The sequence below is a fragment of the Bubalus bubalis genome, chromosome 2 (genome assembly GCF_019923935.1).
Source record: "Bubalus bubalis isolate 160015118507 breed Murrah chromosome 2, NDDB_SH_1, whole genome shotgun sequence".
Lineage (NCBI taxonomy): Eukaryota > Metazoa > Chordata > Mammalia > Artiodactyla > Bovidae > Bubalus > Bubalus bubalis.
The window spans coordinates 33,702,716-33,724,745 of NC_059158.1; the positions used below are offsets into that span (position 1 = coordinate 33,702,716).

At 47.2% G+C, this 22,030-nt stretch overlaps 1 long non-coding RNA gene across 2 annotated transcripts; it reads left to right on the forward strand.

Annotated features, from left to right (window-relative positions):
• Positions 1-6,012: 6,012 nt before the first annotated feature.
• Positions 6,013-19,579, forward strand: LOC123464997. Of its 2 annotated transcripts, XR_006640067.1 has the most exons (3): positions 6,056-6,353; positions 17,906-18,243; positions 19,306-19,579. It is a non-coding gene; the product is annotated as an uncharacterized LOC123464997 (long non-coding RNA). The 2 variants fall into 2 exon arrangements; XR_006640069.1 differs by lacking the exon at positions 19,306-19,579 and having other exon boundaries at positions 6,013-6,353; positions 17,906-18,251.
• Positions 19,580-22,030: the final 2,451 nt, after the last annotated feature.

Here is a 22,030-nt window from a genome sequence, read left to right on the forward strand (position 1 = left end):
TGTTTCACTACCTTTCTGAAGCTTTTAAGTGACCTGAGAGAATTGTGCAGACATCTCAGAAGAGAGGGCACCAGAAAGGAAGTCCTCCAAGCTGGAGTCTCCTCCTACTTCTGCACCCTGACTGGCTGTGGGCCTCTCTGAACCGCTGTTTCTTCATCTATCCAATAAGCAGGCTGAGTAGACGACTTTTAAAGGCCCTTCCAACCATGCTTTTAGGGCCAAAAAAACATCACACGCTATTTCACACTAAATTCCAGCAAATTCATCACTCCCAGAACCAAGCGGCTCACATGGAAGAGCCTCCAATTAACAGCTTTGTGGGTCTGGGGTGTGGACCAACGACCTCTGGAGCAAACAAACCAAAAAAACCATCCCACAGGCAAAGACCACCAACGTGCTCTCCAAACCTGGGTTCTGAGCGGCTGGCCCTGATGGAAATCTGCAATTAGCTGTTTTAATCCCTAAAATAGCTTTGCTACTGTTGTACATAGTCACGTAAGAAAAGGAAAAACCAGGGGCCGCCCCAGTCGGGCCAGGGGGGCGTTGGAGGCTCAGGGCTCCGAGCTCCAACCTTCTCCTCGAGTTGTGTGTGGTTGCAGATAGTGTTCTGATTTCCAGCGAGCTGACAGCTGGGATGAACGGCTGCTCAACCCGATTAGATATGCCTCGGCCACAGACTCTGGGGCCACAGACAACCGCTCATTTGAAATGCATGCCACTGGCACCCGACGGAAAGAATAAAGGCTGGCCTCAAACAGACAACACATTCTTGGATGCAAACCTTATGGTTTCAACACAGCTAAAAAGGTTTATAACTGCCTGGGGTTCCTTTTCACTGAATATTCTTTGTTGAAGAGTGTTTAAAACAACTTGTAACTTCAGCGCTTTCCTGTAATTGTAGCTTGTCATTTAGGACCTGGTGGTATGTGAGGAACCCAGGAGGTGGGGGCGAGAGCCAAGAGCTACTCAGTTCCCGCATTTGGTCCTCTCTCTGTGTCCCTTAGGGCCATGGGGGGAGCTCCCGACCGTCCGATCAGGACCCTGGTGGAGCCAAGTGGCCCTGCTGTCTTCCTGCTCGTTTCTGGACTGCGTGGCATCTATTCTAACGCCAACTGCAGTCACTGCCCAGAGGGGGACCTCCTCACTGACGCGCTGACCCCCAGCACGAGCCTCTGGAAGCATCTCTAGGAGCCATGGCAGCCTCCAGGGTAGCCCCAGGGATGATGGGAGCGGTCAGAGGGACTTTTCCATTTAAACATAAGCAGAAGGTATTTTGGCCTGAGCACACACTGTTGGCCTGGAATTGAGGACTACATCTCTTTTGAACTCTCCCTGGAAGGACTAGCTTTTTCTTCTGCCCATCTCTCCCAGAAGCACTGTGGCCCTGTGTAAAGCAGAGGCACATGTTACACCCACAGGAACGGCAGGGAATCCGTAGTTCACAAACCACATTTCGGAGCCAAGGACACACACTGAGACATATCGATCATCCTTCTACACTTTGAAAAATTTTTTCAAGAACTGGAGACGACTCAAATACTAACTATAAACCATGAATCCTAAATCTTTCTGTTTGCTTCTCTGCAAACCATAGACTTTTTAAAAAATTTATATTTATTTTTGGCTGTGCTGGGTCTTTGTTGCTGCTCAAGGGCTTTCCCTAGTCGCAGCGAGTGGGGGCTACTCTCCATTTGTGGGGCTCAGGTTTCTCACTACTGTGGCATTAGCTGTTGCACAGCAAGGCTCTAGGACACATGGGCTTCAGTTGTTGTGGCTTGCAGTATCTAGAGCACGGGCTTCAGTAGCTGCAGCACTTGGGCATAGTTGCTCTGCAGTATGTGGTATATCCTCCTGGACCAGGGATCGAACCTGTGTCCCTTGCATTGGCAAGTGGATTCCAAACCAGTGAACCACCAGGGAAGCCCTGCAAACATGGACTTTTGTAAAAGTCTTTTATCAGGGCCTCCCTTCCTCCCCTCTTACCATAGTGATTTGACTCTCTCTCTGCCTTGGGTGGAGAAGGCAATGGCACCCCACTCCAGTACTCTTGCCTGGAAAATCCCATGGGCGGAGGAGCCTGGTAGGCTGCAGTCCGTGGGGTCGCGAAGAGTTGGACACGACTAAGTGACTTCACTTTCACATTTCACTTTCATGCATTGGAGAAGGAAATGGCAACCCACTCCAGTGTTCTTGCCTGGAGAATCCCAGGGACGGGGGAGCCTGGTGGGCTGCTATCTATGGGGTCGCACAAAGTCTGACACGACTGAAGCGACTTAGCAGCAGCAGCTACCTTGGGTGTGAATCCTTCTCAGTTGAGCCTCTGTTTCCTCACCACTTATTGGAATAATATGAGGAGCTCCTTGCAGTGAGTGCAGACCAGCTGACAGAGGACCTGACTTACACAACAGGCTGAGTGAACCTGAACTATCATTATTTTTTTAATATTGATTTTTTAATCAATTTATTTGGCTGCACCAGGTCTTAGTTGTGACATGCAGGATTTTTTCTTTAAAGCTGCCACATGTGAAATCTAGTTCCCTGACCAGGGATCGAACCCAAGCTCCCTGCATTGGGAGCACAGAGTCTTAGCCACTGGACCACCAGGGAAGTCCCTGAACTATCATTACTCTCATCAATAATCCATCCTCAACATGATCATCAACTTTGCTTGAACCTCGCTTTCTGAATGTAAGCTCTCCCCATGGAGGCAGTATTCTGCCCAGTCCTGTCATTGTTCCGGCACTTGCCTTATTCCCTTTATTAGAGTTATAACTTTATTGCAGGAACTGGGTCTAATTCATCTGAGCATTTCACGCCAGGCCTCTCACACAATGCACTAGGTGCATGTCAGCACCTTGGCCAAAACCCTCCAAGGTGCTCCAGAGCCGTCTGAGAGGGGTCCAGGCTCCTATCTTGATGTCTAAGGGTGAAGACCCTCAGACACCAACCGTGCCTTGAATTCCCACCCCCTCACACGTTTGCTCATGCTCTTCGCATTGCTTAGAACCCCCTTCCCACCTCAGCTGCTTGAACTTATTCATCCCTCCAAGCTCAGCTTAAATCACACATTCTGGGGACAACAGTCAGATGGGCTTCCTTCTGTCTCTCATCTCAGATCAAATTTTACTCTCATCCAGGGCTCAGCAAATTGCTTCTGTTAAGGGCCAGATAATAAATATCTTTGTGTCACAACTACATGCATGCATGAGAAGTCACTTCACTCGTGTCCGACTCTGTGAGATCCTATGGACTGTAGCCGCCAGGCTCCTCTGTCCATGGGATTCTCCAGACAAGAATATAGGAGTGGGTTATCACACCCTCTATGTAACTTTGCAAAGAGAATATATGCATAAATGGACATGGCTGTGTTTCAGTAGAAACTTACAAAAATGGGTAGCAGACCAGATTAGGACTTCAGGCTGAAGTTTGTCAGTCTCTGCCCTAGTCTTTCATGGTGTTTATCACAGACTGCCTTTAAATTATGTGCATTTGAGGTCACAAATCCTTCCCACTGCTAGAATAAAAATCCCTTGAGGGCAAGAATAGTATTCTTCTGTTGCCATCGCTCAAAACAGGCACATAGAAATTACTTATTAGATATTTGAGAATAGGTAAGAGAGCCTCCAGCAGAACCTTCCCAGTGCAAAGGTGTAGAGAGATTAAGCACAGGGTATTTGGGGCTGAATTGCGTCCCCTAGAGTTCATGTGTTAAAGTCTTAACCCCCAGTGCCTCAGAATGTGACTGGATTTGAAGATGGGGCCTTTAAAGAAGCAATTAAGTTCAAATGAGGCTGTCGGGGTTGGCCCTAGTCCAATCTAACTGGTGTCATTGTAAGAAGAGGAAGTTTGGACACACAAAGAAACTCCAGGGATGAGCATACACAGAAAGATGACCACATGCAGACACAGGAAGGGAGAAGGCGATGGCACCCCACTCCAGCACTCTTGCCTGGAAACTCTCATGGACGGAGGAGCCAGATGGGCTACAGTGCATGGGGTCGCAAAGAGTCTGACACGACTGAGTGACTTCCCTTTCACTTTTCACTTTCATGCATCGGAGAAGGAAATGGCAACTGACTCCAGTGTTCTTGCCTGCAGAATCCCAGGGACGGGGGAGCCTGGTGGGCTGCCGTCTATGGGGTCACACAGAGTCGGACACGACTGAAGCGACTTAGCAGCAGCAGCAGACACAGGAAGAAGGCAACTGTCTGCAAGCCAAGGAGAGAAGCCTCAGGAGAAACCAGACCTGCCAACACCTTGATCTTGGACTTCTGGCCTCCAGAATTGTGAGAAAAATAAATAACTTCTTGTTGCTTAAGCCACCCAGTCTGTGGTATTTTGTTATGGCAGCCCTAGCAAAAGACACAAAGGCCAATTAGAAAAACAGAGAGGGAAAGCCCAGTAAATGTTAATGATTTCAAATATTTTGCCTGTTATTTCTCAACATTATAGCTTTCTGAGGACATTAGGGTTTTATTCTGTTGGGAGGTGAGAGTAGGGGCAAGAATGGATTCCGTTTTCAAGTCCTGGGTTTCAAGTTTGTAGCTCCAGGCTTGCATTTCTAATACTGTCAAACCCTGATGATTCTGACGAGGGCTGTCCATGCCCGTTTCCCCACAGTTTTCCAGAAACATTTCTTGCTTGTCCACTCAAACTTAATCAGTGAAATACCTGCCATTTCTCATGGACTTTTGAAGGGTTGTGTTTGCTTTGTAGAGTTTTAGGAAAGCATTTGATTTTGCTCCCCTTGTAAAAACTCTGGTTGGAAGAAATCATTTTATTTTCCCCTCTAGGTTTATTTTGTTTAGCTAAAGCCATTAGAAAGAGCTTCAGTTTTACATTTTTCTTGTCTGCCTGCAAAGTGTGTTGCCATGGTGGTTGAATTTCAATGGTTTGGATTGTTTTGAATGACTCCTGTGTTTTTGTTCCCAGTTCCTCAAATACTGGTTGCTATCTTAGGTAACCAGGTGAATGAGTTAATTAGTAATAGGCATTTTCACTAAGTATATTTTGAAGTTGCAAATCTGATGTTCCCGTAGATACAAGACAATTTGTGTACCAAGAGACCCAGTGGCCAGTATTTCCTCTCTGGAGCAACTGACTCTGAGACCTCCCAAAAGTCAAATCTTTGGGGCCCATCCTCTGCTGGGTCAATATAGGTCAATAACCAAAACCACTTGGAAGGTTGTACTGCCCTGGAAAATGGTGTCATAGGAAGTTTCCACTTGACTAGTATAATGTTGAAGCGGTCGTACAGATTTCTGGACATCGTTACATTTTCCTGACAGTCCTCTGGAGCTAGTTCCTATTTTTGTTGTCATCATCCCCATTCTACAGATAAAGAAACTAAGGCTCAAAGAGGTTGTCAAAAGCTGTCTTAGATGTCAGTTCTCTTTTGTGATTGTGCCTTGTCAATCAAAGCTTGCAGTGGGTGACCTGGTTTCTTTCACTCCTTGATGTTCCCCCTTGGTAACTTGTAATATTAGAAATAGCCTTGGGCGTTTCAATTCTCACTAGTACTTGTAATTTACCAAAATCCTCAGCTGAGGGGTTTCAGGGATCCGTGACAAAAAGGCAGTAAGGGAGAAATGGTTTTGACCTCAAATTTTCCTAAAGGCATTCCTAAAATCACACGACAATGGTGGCAGTTAATCCTGTCCACCCAACTCACCCCATAAACCTGTTTCTTTGTCAGACAAACATGCCCTGAAGTGCACTCCCTTCCCTAATAAAACTCTGTCTGAGATGGATGAGGAGGGAGGGTCCCTGCGGGAGGCTCTCCTCCCGGGGTGGAGGTGCTCTCTTGCTGGCCAAAGCAGAAGGCTGTCTCCTGAAGCGGGTGTGCGGGAAACAGCAGTTGACATTGATCCCTAAGAGGAAGGTAAGTTCTGAATGATGAGGGTCAAGCCTGGAAGAGGTACGAACTCCTGCCCACCAGGAGATTTTTTTCCCCCCTTTTTACCAGTTTTAGGGTGTCTGGAGTTCAGTTTTGCTGAAGAAACCAAGCCTTTATGCACACACATCAGATTAAGAGAACAGCCTCTGACTTCTTGCCGTGGAAAGAGACTTCTGCCTTAAGCATTCATTCCGAATTGGCACTGTTCCCTTATCAACTTGGAAAGCTGCCCCAGCCTGACAAGGTCCCTCAACTGACAGCGTCCTGCGGCTCTGGCCCAGATTCCAGCTCCCGCCCCCAGTGGCCTTCACACCTGCGGCTCCCTGATTTAATGAGGGCTGTCGGGGATTATCAAGTCATGAACTCGCTTGCATCCGCCAGACTCTCATGAATGAGGCATTTTGTTCAGCTACCTCTCGTTTCGTGTTTCTTGGAGCCAAGGCAAAGGGAAAAGGCAGTAAGTGAGCAGCTATTTTGGGCCAAGGTTCTAATATTTGAATATTGCATGATGAAATAGTGGGTCTATCCAGTCTGATTTTTTTTTTTTTTTTTTTGGTAACTTTCTTTTCTCTCTTCCTTCCACCTCGCTCCTCACCTTGGCCGGGCCTTCTCAGCCCTGCGATGCCCTTGCTGGGTGGGTTGGTATATCTCTGTAGCCAGCGTGTCCCAGCTCAGTAACTGAAACGGAGAATGTCTGCCCAGCAAATCCCGCAATGAACGGTCACCGGAAGTGGACCTGCGAATGTGGGGCCATGGGCCAACATCTGAGCTCCCTGAGCCAGGCGGATTTCGAGTCCGAGCCAGGCGGATTTCGAGTCCGACCCACTCCGAATCCTTCTTGATCCAAGTTAATTTTCTGTGGGAAATCCGATGGGGAAAGGCCTTGTAATTTAGGGGTGTTTTGAGACTTAAACAAACAACACTGGTGAATAGCAGAAGGAGAAGATGGTGGTTTGGATACTCAGTGGCTTTTGGTTGACAATATTTTGATCATGAAGAGTTAGAGAAGTTTTCTGTATGAGGCCCTCCTCCCAAGAGAAGGCTGAGAACACAGCAAGGCCAGCTTTTGGCCTCAGACAGGATTATCCTTATTACAGTAATAATTGCCATTATTAACAATTATAGGAAATTATTCTTCGCCTGTTTTCTAGCCATTAGCACTCAGCTGCTGTTGGAGAAGAGATTACAATGTTGATTCTCATTATCCTTCAACACCTCCTTGCTGCTGGCCCCAAAGTGCCTTGAGTGGGAGTTTATAACTCATAAGATTCTTTCACAGGCAGAAGGAAAATCCTATCTTGGTTTCAAACTTTTCTCCAGCTTTAACATTATTTTTCCATCTACACCGAGAAAGTAGTTCTTTCTTAAAATACACCAGCCTCTGGAACCTCCGAGAGGGTCTGTAGACTGAAAGACACACGAAGATGGAAAACTAAAGGTAATATGCTTGGAGGTTCACAGGTGAGAGGTCAAGGCGGGCAAGAAACCTTTGTCCAGTTGGTGATTACTAACACAGGATTGGAGCAAGAAAGTGGCTCTTTGTGGCTACTGAACTGGCTCCACCGCAAACCATGGGAACACTCAACCTAGAGGTCCTTTGAAAGCTGAAAACATCAATCCTGGACTCTGGGGTCCTCCTCCGACCGGCAGAGGTTGTTGGCTACGACGTGTGTCATATCACGTCTGATGCTAGACTGCCCCGAGGGAGCTGCCCACCCCCGCCACTCCCACTCTCCATCCAGCAGAGGCCTTGGCACTTGGCTCCACGGCTGGGGCCGTGCGTCCGGGGGAAGGAGGAGTGTGGCCGTGCACAGCTGCACGTTGTGCCTGAGGTTTCTTGTGATTGCTGTGGATGGAGTGGCATTGACTGTGGTGTCCTGTAACCAAGATTAGTCGGCAATTCCGGAAATCTGAGGGTAAAAATAGCTGCAGAGTTGCCAACCCCCACGGATGCCACCTCGGGAGAGAGGAATGGTGGCTGGAAAGTGCTGAGTGTCATGATCTCTGCTTCCGTCCGGTGGTGGGAGGTTCTCAGAATAAGAAGCTCTGGCCCTTGGATTTCCCCCAAAGGGTTTCTCTGTGCTTCGTGGCCTGCTGAGTCAGTGGAGTAGGGTTCGGGTGAACTTTCAAGGAGGGATGTTGGGTTTTGAGAGAGGGGGCGTGTGGAGCAGACATGTGGGGCTGAGCGGGGGGTGGAGTGGGGGGGTTGGTAACCACTGAGGGCGCCCACTGGTCGTGTCGACCTCCCGTGGCTCCAATATCCTGTCAAGGAGGATTCATGGCCACCCAACAACCTTCCAAAGTAGATCCCTCAGACCCAAAGCCTCTTCCTGCTCTGTTGGTCTTGCCTTTTGCCAACTCTGCCTCCAGACATGGACATCTGTTGACTAACATCCTCACCCAGCTTCTTTACCTTCTGTCCTCCAGGAAATCTGGTTAAATGCCAAGTTCGTGGTCCAGTTCCCATCCTTTTGATACAATCCAATATGCTCTCCATTTGATCCTTCTTTCAAAAAATATTTATTTATTTGACTGCACCAGGTCTTAGTTGTGGCATGCAGGATCCCCCATCTTCGCTGCAACACACAGGATCTTTAGTTGAAGCATGTGAAATCTAGTTCCCTGAACAGGGATTAAACTCAGCCTCCTTGCTTTGGGAACACAGAATCTCAGTCACTGGACCTGAAGGAAGTCCCTCCAATTGATCTTAACCCTGAATCCCTCTGTACCATATTCTCTACATTTTCCTGGGAAATGTTCATTGCAAAAGAGTGCTCTGGGACCCCCTAAGAAATGGAAAACAGAAGCTTTTTACTCATGGCCCACAGAAAAGCTGAACTAACTTGGACTGAGGGGACCATGTGTTTGAACTAAATAGGGATCTACATTCTAGAATATCCCTAGGAGAGGGAAGTCCTATTATTTGAAGCTCATGCAATAATTTCTACTAAGCTTACTAAAGTTGAGGTGGTATCAGCCCTTTGATCTCCTGCTTTGATATCCAACTTGATGGGAATAATTCTAATTGCTAAGTTGATCTTTAAAATTAAAGGGATTTTTTTTTAAGGGAATGTGTTCTAAAATAGTTGACTGATGCTTAAGTTTTTCCGACCTTGCCAAACCCAATTCATCCCTCTCATCACCGTGCTCATGTACAGCTTGATTTTTTTTCATTAAAAAAAATTTTTTTAATATAGTGTTTGTGTGTGTGTGTGTGAGAGAGAGAGAGAGAGAATGTGTGTATGAACACTTAGATGCTTGTTTGTGGTCTGGACTGTGAGCTCCTTTTGAAAGGGACAGATTCATTTGGTTTTGTATGTCCAACGCACTTATGAAATGTTTATTGAATTGGAAAGGATTACATGGATTAAAGGTTCTTTGGGGAAATCCTGTTTACATTATTAATTTGCTTGGCAAGTTCTTTCTAGATAACAATAAGATACAGTTCCTTGCCAGCCTCTGTCCAAATTTAAAATTCCACCTTAATGAAGCTCCATCATCTTTCTGTGAGTCTGTGGCTTGATGTCACCAATCATGTCTTTATTTCTTCTCCAAGTGTTCCTGAGAGGACTCCAGCCTGCAGGCTGGCTCCGTTGCCTGGAGCGTGAGGTCCATAGGCCCAGAGTCAGGCATTTGGCCTGCTGGGTCCCCTCACACTCATAAGCCCCGTCCTGTGCCCTTGACCCAAGTCAGCCGTTGCACACGTGGTTTCGGAGGGCATAGTGAAGTTGGAAGGGCGCACCTGGTACCCATGGAGGGGAATGGTGATCTGTGCGCTTTGGCACCAGACCCAACTGGTACAAATCCTGGCTCCAGCACTTTCTAAGTGTGTGGCCTTGGTCAGCTCAGTTATTCTCACTGATACTCAGTCTCCTTTTCTGTAAAATGAAGAAACAAATGCCTTACTGAGCACCGAAGAATTAATGCTTTTGAACTGTGGTGTTGGAGAAGACTTTTGAGAGTCCCTTGACTGCAAGGATATCCAACCAGTCCATCATAAAGGAGATCAGTCCTGAGTGTACATTGAAAAGACTCATGTTGAAGCTGAAACGCCAGTACTTTGGCCACCTGATGCAAAGAGTTGACTCATTTGAAAAAACCCTGAATCTGGGAAAGATTGAAGGCAGGAGGAGAAGGGGATGACAGAGGATGAGATGGTTGGATGGCATCACCGACTCAATGGACATGAGTTTGGGTGAACTCCGGGAGTTGGTGATGGACAGGGAGGCCTCGCGTGCTGCAGTCCATGGGGTCACAAAGAGTCAGACATGACTGAGCAACTGAACTGAATTGAACTGAACTGAACTGAATGCCTTACCTGTAAGAATGCTGAAATAATTGTGAATAAGGATGCAAAGTAGCTACTGCAATGCTCGGTAGCCCCGCATGGGAGGGAGATCTTTAAAAAATGTGTCACACCATCTTTACCAAAATCAACTTTGAGTTTCAGAGTCAGAGGCCAAGGAGATGCTAAAGAAGCCAGAGGCCGTATCTGGTTGTCAAGAGGGAAGAAGTCAGGGGAAAATAGCTGTAGTATAAAGTGTGAATTGAGTGCTCACTCAGAACCAAGCACTATGCTACGCATTTTATGTGGAACATTCTATTTAATTCTCACAACCTGCTTTTTTCAGCTTTATTGAGGTATAATAAAACTGTGAGATATTTAAAGTGTACATTGAGATGATTTGATATACATATACATTGTGAAAGGATTCCTCCCATCTAGTTAATTAACACATCCATCACTGTTTTTCTTTTTTTTTTTTTAATTTAGGGGTTGAGAACATTTAAGTTCTACTCTCTAAGCAAATTTCAATTATATAATCAGTGTTATCAACTACAGCCACCATGTCACACGTTATTTATCATACAGCTGAAAATTTGTACCCTTTTATCAACCTTTCCCTATTTCCTTCACCCCCGTTCCCTGGCGATCACTTCTACTCTCTGTTTCTGTGAATTTGACTTAAAAAAAAAATTCCAGGAACTTCCCTGGTTGCCCAGTGGTTAAGACTTGGCCATCCAATGCAGGGGGCATGGGTTCCCTCTCTGGTCAGGGATTGAAGATCCCATAGGCCTCTCAGCCAAAAAACCAAAACATAAAACAGAAGCAATATAGTAATAAATTCAATAAAGACTTTAAATATGGTCCACATCAAAAAATAAAATTAAAAATTCCACATGTAAGTGATCCCTGGCAGTATTTGTCCTTCTCTGTCTGACATTTCATTTAGCGTGATGCCCTCAAGGGCCATCCACGTTGCTATAAATGTTAGTACTCACAACTCCCATTTTACAGATTAAAAAACTAAAGCTCAGTAACATGTCCAAGTTCACCCAGACAGATAAGTCAGGTCAACCCCAGATAAAAGGCGGACACTGCTCCCTGGGTTGCAGGAGGTCTCACAGCCTCAGCGGGACCCTTGAGATGACCCTTTGTGCGAGCTCCATAGCTGGGGTCCACCTCGGGGCAGGCACACGTGTAAAAGGAAAAATGAGCAAACAGGGATGGTGAGAGGTGACAGGAATCACCTTTCCCACGAGGAGAGAGAGGCCTACAGAGGTGGAAGGAAAGCTCTGTCCCTTCCTGTGACTGGTTAGGGCAGATCTGGGACCAACGCAGCCCTTCCACCAGGGGATCAGCCAAGCGGGAGGGACCCAGCCCGCTTCCCCAGATCCACAGCACCCTCTTCCTGACTCACGCCTGACAAGCTTGTGGGGTGGGGGCTGGAGGAGGAAAACTGACAAAACCAGTGATAGGGAAAAAAAAAAGAAAAACTGGATTGGAACATTTATTCGTTCAGGACCAAGTCTAAACCACACCTCCGCCTGCCAAGGCTTAATTGTCATCCCATGGCAGGGTCCCTCCTTAGTCACTGTCTGCCCCTCCAGAGGGACTTGTAAGACAATTACAAGAATTTAGTGATAATCTCTGCCTATTTATATCTTTCCGTTTTTATTTCCCGGCTTTTCCAGCATTTGCTCTCATTAAACATCCAACCCCAAAGCCAGCCGAAAAGGCTTGTCAGCATGTTCTGTTACTGTCTCCTTCTGCCTGATTCTATTACTCAGATGGATGTCCCAGGGTTTTGTGTCAGCTTCAGAAAGATCAAAAGGGAAAGGTTAGGCCCTTGGAAAGGAACAATCATGAGGACCTGAGCGAGAACTGGGCTACTAGCTCCATGGTCTTGTATGTTGGAGATGGAACACTGAAGCCAAGAAGGGGCTGCCTGCTGGGCAGAGGGGACCTGCACCCCAGGGGCATTACCCAATGGTGCTGTCCACTGAGGTCTGAGGAAAAGCCAAGTCTGGTGTGAGAGTCACCATTCAGAATAGCTGGGCCATTGGCACACGTAGAGAACGGAAGTTAGAACACAGCTTCCATAGGGCAGCCTCTTAGATCCTCTACCTCAGTCCTCTTTAGCAAGCGCTTACAGCACCACACATACACAAACACACATGTACCAATTCACACGCACACACAATGTACACACACACGCACACATGCCCCCCACACTCTGTCTCTGCACAAAGAGAGAATGCTTGGAAATTCTTTCAGAGGGGAGTTCTGGGATGACAAGGACTTAAAGATACTGCTGCTTTGAAAGGCTGTCCTGTCCCTTCTGAGGTTAGAACTTGGTTAGGACTGAGGGGAGTAGTCAGAGCTGTGGATTATGGAAGACCCATGAGGACCGCCCCCACCAGGGTGTTCTTCTTCCTTATCCCTGAAGACCACCTGCTCTTCTGCTGGTGTTTCACCACCTTGGTCCTTTCTACACATCTCTGGAAAGAGTGATTCCTGGTTGAGAGGGGTCCAATTTTTCTTCTTGGGTAGTAGTTCATTTCAGTTCAGTTCAGTCGCTCAGTCGTGTCCGACTCTTTGCAACCCCATGAATCACAGCACGCCAGGCCTTCCTGTCCATCACCATTTCTCAGACTTCACTCAAACTGATATCCATCGAGTCGGTGATGCCATCCAGCCATCTCATCCTCCGTCGTCCCCTTCTCCTCCTGCACCCAATCCCTCCCAGCATCAGGGTCTTTTCCAATGAGTCAACTCTTCGCATGAGGTGGCCAAAGTATTGGAGTTTCAGCTTCAGCATCAGTCCTTCCAATGAACACCCAGGACTGGTCTCCTTTAGGAGGGACTGGTTGGGTGGTAGTAGTAGTAAAAGTCACTCACTCGTGTGCAACTCTTGCGACCCCATGGACTGTAGCCCGCCAGGTTTCTCTGTCCATGGGATTTCCCCAGGCAAGAATACTGGAGTGGGTTGCCATGTCCTTCTCCAGGGTATCTTCCCAATCCAGGAATCAAACCCATGTCTCCTGCATTGCAGGCAGATTCTTCACCGACTGAGCTAGGAGGGAAGCCCTTTCCTCTTGGGTGCCACACACCATATCCCGACTTTGCCTTTCATAGTTTTAGCAAAATACACCCTCTGCAAAAGTAATTGTAATTAAGGAGTATATCCCAGACTGGGGTAGTAGATAGGATGGAGTCTGTGTAAGCTGCTGGAACCAGGAGCCTAATTGGACTGAAGGCTATTTGTCTTGTGACAGCCTGGAGGTGAAGGGTCCAGGCCAGCAGGGAAGCTCTGGTCCACACAGTCACTTGGCTCCCAGGTTCCTTCTGTCTTGTTGCTTTGCTCTGCCATCCTCTGGAGAGTTGTCTTCATCCAGGTGGTCAGAGCTCTTACTCACAGGGAACAAGGCAACTTATTGTCATAGTAGAAGTGGGGGGACAATTTATTTTCATGTAAGCAAGTGATGCAGAAGTTACACACCTCAGTTCTGCTCATATTCTACCAAAGAACTTAGTTATGTGGCCACATCTAACTGCAAGGGAGGCTGGGCAATGTGGTTTCTAGTAAGATGAAGGTTTACTGCAGAGGTTAAGGTTTTGTATGAACATGTACATATGGGCTCTTCATTGACAGCACTAGATGGTGAGAGTTCGTTCTTCCAAGGATGACTCTGAGACACTCCTAGTGTGCGTGCATGCAAAGTCACTTTAGTTGTGTCTGACTCTTTGTGACCCTATGGACCATAGCCCACCAGTCAGGCTTCTCTGTCCATTGGATTCTCCACGGAAGAATACTGCAGTGGGTTGCCATGCCCTCCTCCAGGGGATCTTTCTGAACCCTTGTCTCTGCCATCTAACTGCATTGACAGGCAGTTTCTTTATCACTAGTACCACCTGCCATCCCTATCTATCTATCTGTCCATCATCAATCAGCCATCTGTCTACCTATCGACCATCAGTCAATCATCGCTCACCTATTTATCTATCAATCATCTACCTATCACCTATCAACCAAACATCTACCTACCTATCATCGATCAATCCATCTATCCTCTATTTTGTCTATCAATCAATTATCTGTCTTTTATCTATCTATCAGTATCATCATCTTCACTGAGGATATAGTGGAAAGCTTGGTAGGAAGACAGACTAGGGATTAAAACATCAAACAAACTGACCATTTGTTCATTCATTCAACAAACATTTATTGAGCTCCTACTACAAGCCAGGTGCTGTGCTGGGCACTGAGATATACAGACGAGAAAAGCATGTTTATGACTCTGAGGAAACTTGTCTGTGGTTTCCAAACTTGCCAATTCACCCAAACTCTCTGAGAGACAGGTGAACTTGTTTTTAAACACACCTCAAATGATGCTTCTTAGCCATCTCTGCTTAATTGAAGGGTACCCTAAGATTGAAGCTAATTAAAAACAATTACTATTTGCAACTACTTATCTTCTTAATCACCTACAACAACAACAGTTGGGAATTAAACTGAATGCTGATGTCAATGCGATTATAACCGTCAGCTGTAATCCTGAATTTTCAATTCTCAAGTCCATCAAAACGGCACCCCTGTGCTCATTTATGGGCTGTATAATACACCAATGTTATAAAGTTGAACTTTAAAAGTGCCATTTCTGGTTATTTCATTTTCTTTTGACAAAACTACTGAAAAATGTTAAAGACCAGTAGAATCAAGCTTCTTGATTCTTCCAGTGCAGAGGCTTGCTAGCTCCTTGATTTTCTGTGATGCCTTATAGGGTTGGGATGTGATGCGGGACCACTGACAGGCAAAACAGCATAAAACACCAGGAAGAGGTCGGAAAGATGGGTAACTTGGTGGTTTGTCAAGAGCCCCAACTGAGAACAGTGAGTGGGTGAATTAGGTTTCCCTCACTGCCTTTCGGGTGCAGAAATGCACTGTGTAGGAGTCAGAAGTCTGACCCGGCTTGGAAAACCCCTGGGTCAGAGACCTCTATCTCCTCCAGCTGCCAGACTGTGTCGAAGGAAAATGATTTTCCTTTCAAAAATGTGCTTTCAACCCACACAGCTGTCTTGCATGTGGGCTGTACCAAGGACCTGAGCCACCCCTCACCTGCAAGGCATCCCTAGGGTAACCATCAAGAGAGTCTGGCCTAAAGCAGCCAAGGAGCGCAACGCCAACAGATGGTCTACAGTTGAAGTGGGTTTGCCTGGTTTCAATATTCAGTTCAGTTCAGTCGCTCAGTCGTGTCCGACTCTTTGCGACCCCATGAATCGCAGCATGCCAGGCCTCCCTGTCCATCACCAACTCCCGGAGTTCACTCAGACTCACGTCCATCGAGTCGGTGATGCCATCCAGCCATCTCATTCTCCGGCGTCCCCTTCTCCTCCTGCCCCCAATCCCTCCCAGCATCAGAGTCTTTTCCAATGAGTCAACTCTTTGCATGAGGTGGCCAAAGTACTGGAGTTTCAGCTTTAGCATCATTCCTTCCAAAGAACACCCAGGGCTGATTTTTAGAATGGACTGGTTGGATCTCCTTGCAGTCCAAGGGACTCTCAGGAGTCTTCTCCAACACCACAGTTCAAAAGCATCAATTCTTCGGTGCTCAGCCTTCTTCACAGTCCAACACTCACATCCATACATGACCACTGGAAAAACCATAGCCTTGACTAGACAGACCTTTGTTGGCAAAGTAATGTCTCTGCTTTTGAATATGCTATCTAGGTTGGTCATAACTTTCCTTCCAAGGAGTAAGAGTCTTTTAATTTCATGGCTGCAGTCACCATCTGTAGTGATTTTGGAGCCCAGAAAAATAAAGTCTGACACTGTTTCCACTGTTTCCCCATCTATTTCCCATGAAGTGATGGGACCAGATGTCATGATCTTCGTTTTCTGAATGTTGAGCTTTAAGCCAACTTTTTCACTCTCCTCTTTCACTTTCATCAAGAGGCTTTTGAGTTCCTCTTCACTTTCTGCCATAAGGGTGGTGTCATCTGCATATCTGAGGTTATTGATATTTCTCCCGGCAATCTTGATTCCAGCTTGTGCTTCTTCCAGCCCAGCGTTTCTCATGATGTACACTGCATAGAAATTAAATAAGCAGGGTGACAATATACAGCCTTGATGTACTCTTTTCCTATTTGGAACCAGTCTGTTGTTCCATGTCCAGTTCTAACTATTGCTTCCTGACCTGCATACAGGTTTCTCAAGAGGCAGGTCAGGTGGTCTGGTATTCCCATCTCTTTCAGAATTTTCTACAGTTTATTGTGATCCACACAGTCAAAGGATTTGGCATAGTCAATAAAGCAGAAATAGATGTTTTTCTGGCACTCTCTTGCTTTTTCAATATTATCCACCTTCAAATCCTGGAGGAACGTGATGACTGCGAGGCATAGCTTCTGGGCTCCAAGAGCAGGAGAGGACGTGCCCAGGGTCACTCAGTAACTTAGTAGTCTTGCCAACATCCTGCTTCCTGTTCTCTCCAATGTGACAGTCATCTCGGTCAGCACAAAGGTGCCCATGGCTTAATAAGGAGGAATCACAATGACAGACCCCACTGCCAAAGCTCCATGGCATTTCAGTCCTGTGCATTCCGTGCCCTGTCCCCTGCCAACAATCTTACCGAGTAGACAGAACAGGGATGAGCACTGGGCTTCAGAGGAGTTGAGTGAACACTGAGGGGGTAACACCCTGAGCACCAGCACCCTTGCAACCCGTGCACTATCAGTGATTTGAACCAGATTGTCGGGCCTCATTCAAAAGGCTCCCTGCTCCACTGCTTGGCAAGCTGCCACCTCCCTGGGTCCTGACTGGCTTATTTGCAAATAAGAGAGAGAAGAAAAAGAAAAAGAACAGTGACAGTGTCTAAAGACATCTCCAACCCTAAGGGTCACAATCAAGGTGCAGCGAGATCCCCCTGCACGAGGCACATAGGTTCCTTTATCCCAGCTCGTCACCAGGCAGCATTTGGGGTCTCACCTCATCTCTTTCAAGGAAGAAAAAGAGAACTGAGGAAGAAAGAGTAGCTGCCGGCTGTGCTAAGAACCCCACAAGTATCATCTCTCTTGATTCTCCCAACTGCATCCTAAGGCACGTGTGATGGTCCACCTTTTATGAAATCCGAGGCTCAGGGAAGTTAAGCAGTGATGAGAGTCATACAACTTGTAAGCAGCCAAACTGGAATCTGGACCTAGATCAGCTGGAATTCATGAGTTTTCAAGGCTTAGTCCTCCTGGGTCTAGTATGCAGTAGGTGCTCAATAAGTGTGCTGAGTCTGGTACACAGTAGGTGCTCAAAGAGTATGCTGAGTAAATGAGTGGGTGGAGGGAGAGCAGACAAGGCTGAGGAGGGAGATATGCCTCGGTGGTTCCTGGTGGTTCCTGGTGCAGGATGGAGGCTGTGGTCCTTATTATGAGGAAAAGGATGCTGTGGTCCTGGAGAAGACGGGGGAGGGTGTGACAGCCAAGCCGCTACCACAAACGGGGGCAGGTTTCTGGAACAGGGGGTACGGCTGGAGAAGGCAGCTGTTTTCCTCTACTCCCGTCCTCCACGCCCACCAAGCCAGGCAGTCACGTTCGTGTGCGTGGTTGTCACCGGGGAGTGGAGGTGATGCCTTGTCCCCCCGACCACTTCCCTCCCCTGAGAGAGGAGTCACGCATGCCCAGCAGAGTCACCCTGAGGAGCTCACTGCCCCACTGCCCACGTCTGCCTTTCTTTCCAGAGGTGATGTAAGAATGAGCAGCCTGAGGAGAGGAGCCCTGGCCCACCTCTGAGGGGGTTGATGCCAGGGCTGGGCACCGACAGCAGGCTCAGCCAAGACGCATCTCCAAACCACCGGCCTGGGCCGCCCTGCCTGAACTGTCTCCGAGCCTCCTCGTGGGGCGGCCGCTGCCTGTCACCGCGGTTCCTAAAGAGCCGACAGCTTCTTCGTGCTCGGGAGTCACAGGAGGATTACGACTGTCGGCCCTCTCCTATTACCCCCTCCAGCTGCCCGGCCCCCCGGAGAATCCCTTCCCAGTGGGCGAGGATGTCATCATCATAGCCACATTAAAGCAACTTGTGAGCGACATTCTCAAAATGGGAGCGTGACTGATGTGCGTGTGGGGTGGGGGAGCAGGGAGGAGGGAGACTAAGTCATAAATACATGGAATACATCCCTCCAGCCTCCCAGGGTAGGAGACAGAGTTGAAGCAGTGTGCGAACTCTCCTTAGGGTCCTGTCCTCCTCTTGGTCCTGGCTGTGATGAGCTTTTCATTTCTCAAGATCCCCTGTTCCCGACACTCCAGCATGAAGGGAATCCCTGTGGGGTCCAGGACTGGCCATCAGGAAAGGAATAGCTGGAGACCAGCCTCGCAGGCACAGCACAGCCAGCGTGCCTGCACCCCCGGGCACACCCCCTCCCCGCCCTAGTGCCCCCTGCTCTGCCCACGCCTCCTGCACTGTGTGTGCATCAGAAGCATCCATGTGTCGGGAGCCCCCGTTACTCAGACACTTCCTCAGACCTGGCAGGTCTGGTGGAGTCTATGCTACAGACAAGCCTCTGGTGTGCCTTGCCCCTGGGAAGGCCAGGGTGGGCCCATGTCCCTCCAGGTTGCACTCCAGGATTGTGGGGTGTTCTCCATGAGCTGGTGGAACCCAACAAGAAGCTGGAGCGAGGTTCCCATCTGACAGAGCAGGCGGCATCCCCATGGCCCGTGACAGCTCTCCCAGACTTGGAACATAGGTCTCCCGGGAGAAGCAAGGTGGTGAGGCAGTATCACCTATTTTGAGGTGTTTTCATTCCTAGAGACCTAGGGAGCAGATTCTCTTAGGGGCCCTCTCTCTACCATCCCAAGAGGCCTGCTGCCCCTACAGCCATGCACACTCTCAGGACACGCTCAGTTATGTCCCACTCTCGGTGACCTTATGGACAATACAGTCCATGGAATTCTCCAGGCCAGAATACTGGAGTGGGTAGCCGTTCCCTTCTCCAGGGGATCTTCCCAGGTCTCCCACATTGCAGGCAGATTCTTTACCAGCTAAGCCACTAGGGAAGCCCAAGAATACTGTAGTGGGTAGCCTATCCCTTCTCCAACGGATCTTCCTGACCCAGGAATCAAACCTAGGTCTCCTGCATTGTAGGTGGATTCTTTACCAACTGAGCCACCAGGGAAACCTAGGGAGCAGATTCTCTCCGGGTCCACTCTCTGCCATCCCAAGAGGCCTGCTGCCCCTACAGCCATGTACGGTACCCTGGGCTTGAAGTCCAGGGTCTCCATTTCCAGCGAAGATGGTGAGTCCATTTCTACCCCTTGCGACCTATGCCTGGAAGAAAACATGGATCCTGTTCCCTTGACTGTTTCCTATGTTTTATGAAAAACTGGTTATGAGTCAACACCAGACAATGACTAAAAGAAACCAGAATATCGCTTTGTAAAAAAAAAAAAATAAAGTCTGGATTGTATTATTTAATTTAAGCTTCCCTGGTGGTTCAGATGGTAACGAATCCATCTGCAATGTGGGAGATTGCATTCAACCCCTGGGTTGGGAAGATCCCCTGAAGGAAGACATAGCAACCCACTCCAGCATTCTTGTCTGTAGAATCCCCATGGATAGAGGAGCCTGGTGGGCTACAGTCCATAGGGTCACAAAGAGTCAGACACGACTGAGGGACTAAGCACATGCACCCCCCCCTACTTAACTTGGCTTCTACCATCTATCGTTTATTATTATATTAGGAACACCCTCTAATATGGGATGGGATGGTTATGGTAGATGCCTGGACACTATTAAAAATATACAACCAGTCATTATATATTATAACTGTAGTGCTCACTGTTACGCATTTTACATCTCTATTATTGAAAAAATCATATTAAATCATTCATTGGAATGTCATATTTAATTAATTGGCCTCATCTTTTTAGTTTTGCTCACCATCAACCCAAATATTATTTGGTCATATTTCAGGATTCGATCAGTTGAAAGAACATAAACATTCATTATATTTTTCACTTTTTGTTGTCAAGCAATAGATATTTTTCTTCCTTTTAAAAACAGTCTAACAGTTTTACTTTTAAAAAAATCTAACACAAGTAACAAATCTTGGTGAGGATGTGGAGAAAAGGGAACCCTTGTACACTGTTGAGAATGTATATTGGTGCAGCCATTTGGAAAACAGTATGGAGGCTTCTCAAAAAGCCCAAATCAAAACTACCATATGACCCAGCAATTCCACTTTTGGGAATATATCTGAGAAGAACAAAAACACTGATTCAAAAAGATATCTGCACCCCAACATTCATAGCAGTAATATTTACAATTGCCAAGATAGGTAAACAACCTAAGTGTCCATAAACAGATAAATAAATAAAGAAGATGTGGTATACGTATACAATGGCACACTCCTCAGACATAAAAAAAGAAGAAAATTTTGCCATTTGAAGCAACATGGATGGATTCTGAGGGCATTATGCTAAGTGAAATAAGTCAGACAGAGACAAACACACTATGATGTTACTTACTTGTGGAATCTAAAATAATAGAACCAACTAGTGAAGATAACTGAAAAGAAGCAGACTCACAGAGAACAACCCAGTGATTACCATCGTGGGGAGATAAAGAGGTGGGAGAGTGGGAGGTACAAAGTACAGGATGTAAGACAGGCTCAAGAATGTAATGTATAACATGGGGAATATAGCCAATATTTGTAATACCTGTAAAGGGAAAGTAACCATTCAAGTGGTATAAAAAGTAAAAATTTTAATTGTTGTTCAGTCGCTCAGTCATTTCCGACTCTGCAACCTCATGGACTGCAGCACACCAGGCTTCCTTGCCCATCACCAACTCCTGGAGCTTGCTCAAACTCATGTCCATTGAGTCGGTGATGCCATGCAACCATCTCATCCTCTGTCACCCTCTTCTCCTCCTGCCTTCTATCTTTCCCAGCATCAGGGTCTTTTCCAATGACACAGCTCTTCATACCAGGTGGCCAAAGTTTTGGGGCTTCAGCATCAGTCCTTCCAAAGAAAAAATAAATAATTTTTAAAAATCTAGTAATTTTTCTTTCTCCCTTGGAATAGATACTCTCTTTTTTTGTTGCTTCAAATGGATACAAATCAGTTAGGGTCTCAGCAGGAAACATATGGCACATGCAAACTGGGTGATTGATTGGGGGAGAGTTTAATGAAGCAGCTCTTAGAAGGGTGGCCAGGAAGAAGGAGTGCAGCACCCAAGAGCTGGCCACAGTGGGGAGACACCCAGCCCAGGCCAGAGGAGGCGTGAGCAGACGCCAGCATCTGAGGAGAGAACTGGGCAGGAGGAGCAGCTGCTGGCCTTAGTGAGACTCCCCCCTCCACCACCAACCCCTGCCGCCCCCAGGCCAGGAGGGAACCAGCTATGATCATCTGGACTCAGACCCTTCCTTTCTCAGACCTCATTGATTCTCCAACTTGCCAAACCCCAGGGGCAGGCTGAGTACCCAGAAGCAAGACAAGCCCATCAGGTCAGCTTTGCCAAAATAGAGAGCAGAGCAGAGAAGGAAGGAGAATCTCTGGGGACAAACCAGAAGATCACCCACTTTGTGACAGCTTCTGCTTTTCTCCCTTAGTTTCTCCTATTTATCTGAATATACTGTCCCCAAATTAACCATCACAGAAACTTTTTTTTCTTATAAAGTTCAAAAAAGAATTGGTATGGGAATTCCCTCACAGCCCAGTGGTTAGGACTCTGGGCTTCCACAGTAGAGGGCAGGAGTTCAATCCCTGGCTGGTGAACTAAGATCCTGCAAGCCGTGTAGAGAGGCCAAATGTTTGGTGAACTAAGATCCTGCAAGCCGTGTAGAGAGGCCAAATGTTGGCTTTTTTGT